This window comes from Biomphalaria glabrata, unplaced genomic scaffold (assembly GCF_947242115.1).
Source record: "Biomphalaria glabrata unplaced genomic scaffold, xgBioGlab47.1 scaffold_30, whole genome shotgun sequence".
Classification (NCBI taxonomy): Eukaryota; Metazoa; Mollusca; class Gastropoda; family Planorbidae; genus Biomphalaria; species Biomphalaria glabrata.
In genome coordinates, this window is record NW_026602934.1 from 80,656 (window position 1) to 93,462 (window position 12,807).

Here is a 12,807-nt window from a genome sequence, read left to right on the forward strand (position 1 = left end):
TTTCCAATCCTTTCTGTTCAGCTTCATCCATATTAAAATACATTTTAAAGGTTTTAATTACTTAATAGAAAAGATCTAGAATTTTAATAAGAATCTAGTCTATCTAGATCTAAAATTCTAGATCCACCCAATTTTATGTATACAAGTAGTATGGGTGTAGGATTGGCTTAATATAATAGTGAACAAATAGATGCTATCTTACTAGATTTTTCTAAGGCTTTTGACAAAGTTCACCACCATAGTTTGCTTAAAAAATTAAAATATTTCGGCATTAATGGTCCACTGCATCAGTGGATTAAGGACTTTCTGATAGGGAGAGAACAAACTGTAATAATAAATGGCTCTAAATCAACACCGATAATAGTAAACTCAGGTGTACCTCAAGGAACAGTCTTGGGTCCACTACTATTTTTAATTTACATAAATGATTTACCAAATTGCATTACTTCAGGAACAAAAGTCAGATTATTTGCAGACGATTGCATAATATATAGAACAATAAAAACAACACAAGACACAGATATTTTACAAAGAGAATTAGATGAATTACAGAAATGGGAATCAAATTGGAGCATGTCTTTCCACCCAGAAAAATGTCAGTTGTTAAGAGTAACAAAAAAACTAAAACAAATTAATTCCACTTATCTTATTCATGGCAAACCAGTAACACAGACTAAAAATGCAAAATACCTAGGTGTTATAATAAATGAAAAACTGTCATGGAATACATATATTGATGAAACTACAAAAAAAATCAAACAAAGCATTAGGATTTATTAAAAGAAATTTCTATAAATCAAATAAGAACATAAAACTAAAATGTTATTTAAAACTTTGGTTAGGCCAATAATAGAATATGCATCCTCCGTTTGGGACCCCACAACTCAAGAAAACATTAAGAAACTAGAACAGACACAAAATAGAGCAGTGCGATTCATAACAAACGAATATTCACATTTGACTAGAGTAACACCTTTAGTAAAATCACTAAATTTAGAAAGTCTTCAGGACAGAAGGCTCAAAAGTAAAGTAGCAATCATACATAAAACACTGAACCATAATCTTCAAATACAAAAACAAAATTTAATAAAATACTCTGAAAGACACAAAGATAAAGGCACATTCCTCGTCCCATATGCTAGGACAAATTTGTACAAATACTCCTTCTTCCCTAGTGCTATTAGAGCATGGAATGGGTTGCCTGAGCTAGCCAGGAAAACCAGTGACTTGGCAGAATTTAAGTCATTGGTTAATATGCATGACTAAATGTTTGACGCGTAGGACGTAATCATCTTCTTTTTTGAAGTAACGTCTGTATTATATAAGATAAGAAGATAATAGTATTTATCTTGAATCAGTTTGTTAATCTACATTATATGGGTATGATAGTTGTACATCTTCTACTAGATCAAGTTAAATATAGCTATCCTTTTTTAGATGTAATGTGAAATTGTATCTGATAGTATTTTTCATTCTTAGGTAGATCTTGATTACACTGCCTGGTTTTGTGGTTAGCACGAGACGGTTGACACAATGATCTGAAGTTCAAACTGCCATTTTCTACTGTCCGCTGCAAGATCTTGGCTGGAATGTAAAAGGAATGTCCAAAATATTTAAATGACAAACAGGATGGGAACTGATAATGAGGAATGTATGTCCAGTTTTTTTTTGTTTTTTTTTTGTGTTTTTTTAATACAGATATGAAAGATGACATTACCCTAACTTAGAGTCATAGGAGTTTCATTAATTTATTTACTCAGATGCTGAAACAGACATCTGGCATATTCCTATAATCAGTATCATGGCCTTTGTATACAACAAAATTGATTGGAACTCCTAGACTAGAAATATAATTCAAGATTTAAATAAGGCACTGGTCATAGTTTTAGAAAGTGTGGCTAGCATTCTGGTAAGATATTTTATTAATAATTAGAAATTAAATTAAATTTTATTTAATGATATTAAATTTCTTTTTTAAGAATTATGGTCCATTTTTTCCCCATTTGTGTACAAAGAAGGAAGACAGAGAGATGGAAAGACATCAAAGAATGGGCAGGTCTGCAAAGAAATGGTTTATCCAGGGCTAAGTACAGAGAGGAATATAGAAGGGCTGTTGACAGATCTTGTGTGGTGCCCCCATGGTTCAACAGACTAATTGATTGGTAATGGTAAGAATTTAATGTATTTTTTAAAAAAAATTGTGTTAATTACATTAAGGGACTAAATCAGTCTTTTTTTATTTCCAGAAAATAATACCAGGGTTATGCTCCTTTGACCATTGAGTTCCAGGATGAAGAATGAAAGACAGAGAGCAATGTGAAGACATGAAAGAATGGGCAGGTCTGCCATGAAATGGTTTATCCAGGGCTAAATACAGAGAGAAATATAGAAGGGCTGTTGACAGATCTTGTGTGGTGGCCCCATGGTTCAACAGACTGATTGATAGGTAATGGTAAGAATTTAATGTATTTTGTAAACAAAATGGTGTTAATTACATTAAGGGACTTAATCACTCTTTTTTTAATTTTTACATTCATTTAATGTAATTATTTTATACAGTAATATATGATTTTTATCTTGGTAAATCATTTAAATATATATCCTGCTAATCAAACCAAAGAATCTTCTCAATACTTATTTAAAAATTTTAATTTTGTCTGCATGTAACAAATGTTTCACGAAAAGAAATGTACACTGTCCATCATTGATTATTTAAAACTGGGATTCATTCCTTCCTTGTCAAACAAGCCGTTGCCTAAGTGACTTTTTTAAAATAATGATACGAAACCAATTGCTAGAGGATCATCTGAGACAATGTCACCCTAACAAAATAGATAAAGATTTAAAAATTTTCTAGCACTCAAAGATAAAGTTAAGAATAGACCCACACAATCTCACTTCAACATCATATATATATAGAGAAGATGTTGGTTTGTGAGCATCTTACAATATCTCTTTACTTATAGCAAAATATGGAAACATAGGTAAAACATTGATTTTACCAGCCGTTGTAGTTGTGAAAACTGTTTTACACACACCTACATCTGATATTATTAAAAGAATTTCTTTAAACAAAAATACAGTTCAAGGGCACATCAGTGGCATGAGTTATCAAATTAAAAGCTTCTTATGTGATTCTTTGCAAAGGAAATATATACAGTTTGGGATCAGTTTGGAACCAGTGGCGTCACAGGCTCTGATGGGGTGTAGCGCTGTGTGCTGTAAACTGCCTAGGGGTTGCCAGCTCCTTATTTTTCCTCAGGGTTGACCCACGACAGCTTTCCCATGTTTGGGAATAGTTGCAAGGCAGCAGATTTTTAAATTCAGTTTTCCTTCTGCTATGTGGCTAATGAGCTCTTCCTGCTTGAAGCCTACCAGCTAAGGCGCCAGTTACTCGCCTTTGTCCCTTCCCCTTTAGTGAAAACAGTTCGGTGGACACGTGAAAGATACACGAGAAACTCTTTGCGAAAATTTTTACAATGATACTTAAAACAAATTAATTAATTAATATTTATTGTTTGAATGTCTTCTTTATAGAATGTATGAAACATGACATCCATAGGAACAGATGATAAGCCTGGGTAAAAAAACATTTCCAGTGTGTTTGATGATTCCAGCAATACATATTAAATTGGTTAAATTTGAATTTTATCAATAAAAATGAGTTATTATTTAATACTTATGTGTATTTTTAAATTGCATTTTACTCTTCAACTCACTAAAATTAGAAATTAGTTTTCAAATAAATTGAAAAAAAAAAGCAATATAAGTTAAGCAGATGGTCTACCAAAAAGCAGAAAACATGGCAAGGGGTCTACGAAACAAAAAAGTTTGGGAACCACTGGTCTACAGTGAAGTCAGTCCCGCAATAGTGAATTCTCAAAAAAAGAAAAAAAAAATTTAAAACAAAATTTATCTAAAAAAATTTAAAAAAAAAAAATTTACTAAAAAAAAAAAAAATTTTACTAATAAAAAAAAAAAAAAAAATTAAAAAAAAATTTTATAAAAAAAAAAAAAAAATTTTACTAAAAAAAAAAAAAAAAAAAAATTAAAAAAAAAAAAAAAAAAAAAAAAAAAAAAATTAAAAAAAAAATTAAAAAAAAAAAAAAAAACAAAAAAAAAAAAAATTTAAAATTTACTGAATGTTTGGGAACCACTGGTGTACAGTGAAATCAGTCCTGGGATAGTGAATTCTCAAAAAAAAAAAAAAAAAATTTAAAACAAAATTTATCTAAAGAAATTACAAAAAAAAATTTATCTAAAAAAAAAAATTGAAAAAAAAAAATTAAAAAAATTTTTTTTTGTAAAAAAAACAACAAAAAAAAAAAAAAAAAATTTTACTAAAATTTTGGGAACCACTGGTCTACAGTGAAGTTAGTCCCAAGATAGTCAATTCTCGGAAAAAAAAAAATAAAAAAATTTTTAAAAAAATTATAAAAATTTTTTTATAAAAGTTTGGGAACCACTGGTCAACAGTGAAGTCAGTACCGGGAAAGTCAATTCTCGAAAAAAAAAAATTTAAAAAAAAAAAAAAAAAATTATCTAAAAAAAATAAAAAAATAAATAAAAATAAAAATTAAAAAAAATTTATCTAAAAAAAAAAATTCAAAAAAAAAAAAAATAAGTTAAGCAGGGGTTTTACCAAAAAGCAGAAAACTTGGCAAGGGGTCTTTGAGACAAAAAAATTTGGGAACCACTGCTCTAGATCTACATATTTAATATTAGAATCATCATTAGAGTTTGTCTAGTAGAGTCTAGAAAAGAATGTATAGATTACTATAGTCCTAGTATTCTAGATTATTAGTCTAGATCTAACTTAAAATTTTCAATAAATATTCTGGATTTCTTCAGCTTGGTCCATGTCAATCCTATCGTCTTTGCCTTATGGTCTACCGTTCTTCTGTTTTCTTTGCTTTGAAATCTAGATTGACTAGATCTACACAATGTCAATATCATTTCTAGATCTATATATCTAAGACTAATTAGTATGGGCTTAATATTACTGTATTATTTAGTTTAACTACAATTTTTTAGGTCAGCAGCATTACAGTAAGCACTGGTACAGCGTACCGGCACTTTTTTCAATGCAGCGAAAAAGTTACTTTTGTATTTAAAAGTTTATTATTTATTTATTAGTTGTTAAAAGGCAATCCATCACTGAGCTCCGGCACCTATTTCTTTACAAAAAAGCACTGATTACCTGTATATTCTTTAACAATAACGGTTTACTATTCTCAGGAATTAGTCATTCAAAAGACGGTGAGGAAAAGAATGGTCGACAAACCTTGTGTGGTGCCTTAACAGTCCATCAGACTAAGGGATAGATAAAGGTGAATTTAATTTATATTTTGATCTATATAAGTTGATTTACTGGACTAAAAATCTAGATATTGGTAAAACTTTGCTATTCTATTCTAAATCTAGTGTGACATTCCATATTTTTTATTCTGATTTTAGATAGATCTTGATTAGATCTAGATCCCATATGTATAGGACTTAGCACTAGATCTCTAGAAATTATTGTATATGATGCTAGATCTAGAAAATCTAGACTTGATCATAGAAATCTTCAAGAAAAATAATGAACTAACCTAGACAGATCTCTTGAATTACATTGTAAATCATCTTGTTGAATTATCTCCACCACCTTCAGTCAAAAGACAACTATGGCTCATACGAGAACAAGAGCCTCTCCGTTGGCATCGACTATTTTCCAATCCTTTCTGTTCAGCTTCATCCATATTAAAATACATTTTAAAGGTTTTTATTACTTAATAGAAAAGATCTAGAATTTTAATAAGAATCTAGTCTATCTAGATCTAAAATTCTAGATCCACCCAATTTTATGTATACAAGTAGTATGGGTGTAGGATTGGCTTAATATAATAGTGAACAAATAGATGCTATCTTACTAGATTTTTCTAAGGCTTTTGACAAAGTTCATCACCATAGTTTGCTTAAAAATTAAAATATTTCGGCATTAATGGTCCACTGCATCAGTGGATTAAGGACTTTCTGATAGGGAGAGAACAAACTGTAATAATAAATGGCTCTAAATCAACACCGATAATAGTAAACTCAGGTGTACCTCAAGGAACAGTCTTGGGTCCACTACTATTTTTAATTTACATAAATGATTTACCAAATTGCATTACTTCAGGAACAAAAGTCAGATTATTTGCAGACGATTGCATAATATATAGAACAATAAAAACAACACAAGACACAGATATTTTACAAAGAGAATTAGATGAATTACAGAAATGGGAATCAAATTGGAGCATGTCTTTCCACCCAGAAAAATGTCAGTTGTTAAGAGTAACAAAAAAACTAAAACAAATTAATTCCACTTATCTTATTCATGGCAAACCAGTAACACAGACTAAAAATGCAAAATACCTAGGTGTTATAATAAATGAAAAACTGTCATGGAATCCACATATTGATGAAACTACAAAAAAATCAAACAAAGCATTAGGATTTATTAAAAGAAATTTCTATAAATCAAATAAGAACATAAAACTAAAATGTTATTTAAAACTTTGGTTAGGCCAATAATAGAATATGCATCCTCCGTTTGGGACCCCACAACTCAAGAAAACATTAAGAAACTAGAACAGACACAAAATAGAGCAGTGCAATTCATAACAAACGAATATTCACATTTGACTAGAGTAACACCTTTAGTAAAATCACTAAATTTAGAAAGTCTTCAGGACAGAAGGCTCAAAAGTAAAGTAGCAATCATACATAAAACACTGAACCATAATCTTCAAATACAAAAACAAAATTTAATAAAATACTCTGAAAGACACAAAGATAAAGGCACATTCCTCGTCCCATATGCTAGGACAAATTTGTACAAATACTCCTTCTTCCCTAGTGCTATTAGAGCATGGAATGGGTTGCCTGAGCTAGCCAGGAAAACCAGTGACTTGGCAGAATTTAAGTCATTGGTTAATATGCATGACTAAATGTTTGACGCGTAGGACGTAATCATCTTCTTTTTTGAAGTAACGTCTGTATTATATAAGATAAGAAGATAATAGTATTTATCTTGAATCAGTTTGTTAATCTACATTATATGGGTATGATAGTTGTACATCTTCTACTAGATCAAGTTAAATATAGCTATCCTTTTTTAGATGTAATGTGAAATTGTATCTGATAGTATTTTTCATTCTTAGGTAGATCTTGATTACACTGCCTGGTTTTGTGGTTTGCACGAGACGGTTGACACAATGATCTGAAGTTCAAACTGCCATTTTCTACTGTCCGCTGCAAGATCTTGGCTGGAATGTAAAAGGAATGTCCAAAATATTTAAATGACAAACAGGATGGGAACTGATAATGAGGAATGTATGTCCAGTTTTTTTTTGTTTTTTTTTGTGTTTTTTTAATACAGATATGAAAGATGACATTACCCTAACTTAGAGTCATAGGAGTTTCATTAATTTATTTACTCAGATGCTGAAACAGACATCTGGCATATTCCTATAATCAGTATCATGGCCTTTGTATACAACAAAATTGATTGGAACTCCTAGACTAGAAATATAATTCAAGATTTAAATAAGGCACTGGTCATAGTTTTAGAAAGAGTGGCTAGCATTCTGGTAAGATATTTTATTAATAATTAGAAATTAAATTAAATTTTATTTAATGATTTTAAATTTCTTTTTTAATAATTATTGTCCATTTTATATAGACTAGATTGTCACTAGATCTTGTTAGTCATCTAGACAATCTCATCTTATTTCTAAGTTTACTCAAGACTATGGTCTCTAGCCAAGATTAGAATTTTTTTTTAATTCAGGAATTAAAAGGGCGCCTCGGAGTAACCCACCCAACTTTAATGGGTACCTGACATTAGTTGGGGAAATGTATTTGCATATGGCCATTGTGCTGGCAGTGCTGGCCTTTGGTGATTGGATGCCATAGGCAAGGTGAATTTGAAGGCCGTTAATAAAAAAGAAATTGTGAAAAGTTAAAAATAAGGCTATTTCAATTGTTTGGTTGAAATAATCAATGCTGGCGAGTAACAAAATATTATAATGTCATTTAATTAAGCCCTTAGTTTTCAATTTTTTTTTTGTAGATCTTGATATATGTATTACATACATTTTAATTTATATATGTTATGGATTTAGTTTATTTATAAAGCAGTTTAATAAATATTCTTTTCTATTTTTTTTCAGCATACTAGCCAAGATTGATACCTCTCCACAAATTAACAAAGACATCAATGAAGCTTTGCTAAAGCTAGTGACAATTTACATGTTTTCTTATGTGGCTTAATTATAATAATGTCAAGAAAGCTAATTAAATAAGAACTATACATTTTATTGTCAGGCTTATGTTAGTCTTAACTATTTCTGTAATTTCTTATTCTTCATTATTGGGGGCATTATGGATCTTAGATAGTTTTCAATGGACCTTATTCACCAATTGTAAACAAACAACATTTAGCCACGTGGTGCTATATCTCTTCTAAATAATTTACGATCTCATGTGTAATTCATGATGGTTGTCACGAGACAGTTTTTTCATTGTTTTACCAATAAGATCACGTTACTAAATGTTGGTGAATGAGGTCCATTCTAAGATAAGTTAATTTTTATTGATCCAATCAAAGGGATATTCAGTTTGACTACAATTTTGCTTATAAAAAGCTCAATCGTAATGTTTTGTATTAAATAATAGTTTAATTGCGTTTTAAGTACTGATAGATAGTATGCTATGTAATATTTAAATGCAGTTTTTTATTATTAAAAATCATTGTTATGTAAATAATATAAGCTAAGCAGGGGGTCTACCGAAAAGCAGAAAACATGGCATAGGGTCTACAAGACAAAAAAGTTTGGGAACTTCTGGTCTACAGTGAAATCAGTCCCGGGATAGTGAATTCTTGAAAAAATAAACTTTAAAAAAACTTTTTCTAAAAAAATAAAAAAATTAAAAATGAGAAAAAAAAAAATTTAAAAAAATTTAAAAATTAAAAAATAATAATAATAAAAAAATTATAAAAAAAAATTATAAAAAAAAATTCAAAAATTTCAAAAATAATATTTGAATATACACATGTCTGATTCCAAACAGCAATCTCCAAAGAAGAAAATGTCAATTCATTCAGCTACTAAAAAAAAGCACATGATTCTTTAAAAAAAAAATATATAAAAAAATCCGATACTAAACAATGATCACAAAAAACACACAAGTCTAATTTCAATTAGAGCTCATAAAAAGCCATCACAAAAAAAAGCCCACAAGTCTAATGCAGAACATTGATCACAAAAACGCACAAGTCCTATTTAAAACATTGATAAAAGAAAAAAAAACAAATCTGATAAAGAACATCAATTAAAAAAACACATGTCCAAACTGCCATCAATAAAGACCCAAATGTCAATTCAATCAGCAACTACTAAAAAAAGCAGTTGATTAAAAAAAACAAAACAAGTCTTATGCCGAACATTGATCACAAAAAAAACCCCACCAAGTACAGTTTCGAACTCCACACCGATCATAAAAAGGAGGCACAAGTCAGACTTCTAACAGCCATCACATAAAATAAACAAATAAAAATGCCATTCTAAAAAAACACAAAGTAAATGCACAACTCGGAATGTGAATATCCATCACAGAAAAACACAAGTCTTTTTTAAACAGCCCACACAAAAAAGCAGAAGTATGATTAAAAACACCCATCACAAAAATTTTAATAACCACCAAAAAAAAAATGCGCAAGTCGGATTTCTATTACTGATCATAAAAAGGCACAAGTCCAATTCTGAAAATCGAAAACATAATCACACAAGTCCGATTCCAGTCAGCCATAACAAAAAAGCACAATTTCATTCCAAACAGCCATCACGAAAAAAGCAAATTTCTATTCAAACAGCCACTATACAAAACACGTTGATTCTAAAAAAAAAACAAAAAACAACAAAAGTCCGATGTCGAACATCAGTTACAAAAAAAAAATAATTAAAAAATGTCCATTCTAAATAATTATAAAATGAATGCACAAGTTTGATTCCAAACAGCAATCACAAAAAGCATATGTCGATTCAAACAGCCCAACGAAAAACTTGAATGCAAAGTCTAAATAACCACATAAAAAAAAATTAAAATGTACAAATTCTATTCCTAGCATTAATCACAAAAATGACAAGTAAGAATCAAAATACATTAAAATCTTACCATTACCTATCAATCAGTCTGTTGAACAATGGGGGCACCACACAAGATCTGTCAACAGCCCTTCTATATTCCTCTCTGTACTTAGTCCTGGATAAACCATTTCATGGCAGACCTGCACATTCTTTGATGTCTTCACATTGCTCTCTGTCTTTCATTCTTCATCCTGGAACTCAAAAGTGAAAGGACCATAACTCTGGTATTATTTTCTGGAAATAAAAAAAAGTGATTAAGTCTCTTAATATAATTAAAACCAATTTTTATAATTTTTTTACAAAATACATTAAATTCTTACCATTACCTATCAATCAGTCTGTTGAACCACTGGTACACCACACAAGATCTGTCATCAGCCCTTCTATATTCCTCTCTGTAGTTAGCCCTGGATAAACCATTTCATGGCAGACCTGCACATTCTTTGATGTCTTCAAATTGCTCTCTGTCTTTCATTCTTCATCCTGGAACTCAACAGTGAAAGGAGCATAACCCTGGTATTATGTTCTGGAAATAAAAAGAGAGTGATTAAGTCCCTTAATGTAATTAACACCAATTTTTAATATTTTTTTTTTACAAAATACATTAAATTCTTACCATTACCTAGCAATCAGTCTGTTGAACCATGGGGGCACCACACAAGATCTGTCAACAGCCCTCCAATATATATAGATATTTTGATTTTAGTAGACAAGCCTTATAATTTCCTTATTAAGTTGATTTGGGAAATACCAAAAATAAAATACAAAGCTTTGATAGTAAGCCTGTGGTTTTTCGCAAATTGTGGTCCTAACGTTTTGATTCTAACAAAACCCGTTCTAACTAAGCATCTATGAGGTAAAAGGAACATGTGTACTTAATTTCACTTGAATAAAATCGACAGTTTAAGCGATATCTTAATTTTTGAAGACAAGCCTTATAATTTCTTTCTTAAATTGATTTAGGAAATACCAAAAATAAAATACAAAGCTTTGATAGCAAGCCTGTGGTTTTTCACATATTGTGGTTCCAACTCTTTGATGCTATCAAAACCCGTTCTTAGTAAGCATCTAGGAGGTAAAAGGAACTTTTGTTCTAAATTTCACTTGAATAGAAGCGACAGTTTAAGAGATATCTTGATTTTCGAAGAAAAGCCTTATAATTTTTTTATTAAGTTGATTTGGGAAATACCAATAAGAAAATACAAAGCTTTGATAGTAAGCCTGTGGTTTTTCCCAAATTGTGGTCCTAACGTTTTGATTCTGACAAAACCCGTTCTTAGTAAGCATCTAGGAGGTAAAAGGAACCTGTGTACTAAATTTCGCTTGAATAGAATCGACAGTTTAAGAGATATCTTGATTTTCGAAGACAAGCATTAAAATTTCCTTCTTAAGTTGGTTTGGGAAATACCAAAAATAAAATACAAAGCTTAGATAGCAAGCCTGTGGTTTTACACAAATTATGGTCCCAACGTTTTGATTCTATCGAAACCCGTTCTTAGTAAGCATCTAGGATGTAAAAGGAACTTTCGTACTAAATTTCACTTGAATAGAAGCGACAGTTTAAGAGATATCGTGATTTTCAAAAACAAGCTTTATATATTCCTTATTAAGTTGATTTGGGAAATACCAATAATAAAATACAAAGCTTTGATAGCAAGCCTGTGGTTTTTCGCAAATTGTGGTCCTAACGTTTTGATTCTGACGAAATTCATTCTTAGTTAGCATCTAGGAGGTAAAAGGAACATGTGTACTAAATTTCATTTGAATAGAAGTGATAGTTTAAGAGATATCTTGATTTTCGTAGACAAGTCTTATAATTTCTTTATTAAGTTGATTTGGGAAATACCAAAAATAAAATACAAAGCTTTGATAGCAAGCCTATGGTTTTTCGCAAAATGTGGACCCAACGTTTTGTTTCTATCGAAACCCGTTCTTAGTAAGCATCTAGGAGATAAATAAAACCTGTGTACTATAAATAAAAAAGACTGATTAAGTCCCTTAATGTAATTAACACCAATTTTTTAAAAAATACATTAAATTCTTACCATTACCTAATAATCAATCTTTTGAACCATGGGGGAACATCACAAGATCTGTCAACAGCCCTTCTATATTCCTTTCTGTACTTAGTCCTGGATAAACCATTTTTAATGGCAGACCTGCCCATTCTTTGATGTCTTCACATTGCTCTCTATCTTTCATTCTTAATCCTGGAACTCAATGGTGAAAGGACCATAACCCTGGTATTATTTTCTGGAAATAAAAAAAGAATGATTAAGTCCCTTAATGTAATTAACACCAATTTTTTACAAAATACATTAAATTCTTACCATTACCTATCAATCAGTCTGTTGAACCATGAGGGCTCCACATAAGATCTGTCAATAGCCCTTCTATATATATAGATATCTTGATTTTCGAAGACAAGCTTTATAATTTTTTTATTAAGTTGATTTGGGAAATACCAATAAGAAAATACAAAGCTTTGATAGCAAGCCTGTGGTTTTTCACATACTGTGGTCCAAACGTTTTGATTCTGACGAAAACCGTTCTTAGTAAGCATCTAGGAGGTAAAACTTAACTTGTGTACTAAATTTCACTTGAATAGAAGCGACAGTTTAAGAGATATCGT

General features: G+C 30.2%; 3 long non-coding RNA genes across 4 annotated transcripts; 2 read left to right on the plus strand and 1 right to left on the minus strand.

The window, feature by feature from the left end:
- Positions 1-1,491: 1,491 nt before the first annotated feature.
- Positions 1,492-2,432, plus strand: LOC129924214 (uncharacterized). 2 transcript variants are annotated; one of them, XR_008776201.1, is made up of 4 exons: positions 1,492-1,651; positions 1,761-1,909; positions 2,016-2,168; positions 2,247-2,432. It is a non-coding gene; the product is annotated as an uncharacterized LOC129924214 (long non-coding RNA). The 2 variants fall into 2 exon arrangements; XR_008776200.1 differs by having other exon boundaries at positions 1,493-1,651; positions 2,016-2,162; positions 2,247-2,431.
- Positions 1,514-5,728, minus strand: LOC129924215 (uncharacterized). Its single transcript, XR_008776202.1, has 3 exons — positions 5,592-5,728; positions 5,201-5,313; positions 1,514-1,584 (listed from the first exon to the last, which is right to left on the minus strand). It is a non-coding gene; the product is annotated as an uncharacterized LOC129924215 (long non-coding RNA).
- Positions 5,212-8,343, plus strand: LOC129924213 (uncharacterized). The gene is made up of 4 exons (XR_008776199.1): positions 5,212-5,330; positions 7,188-7,359; positions 7,468-7,616; positions 8,199-8,343. It is a non-coding gene; the product is annotated as an uncharacterized LOC129924213 (long non-coding RNA).
- Positions 8,344-12,807: the final 4,464 nt, after the last annotated feature.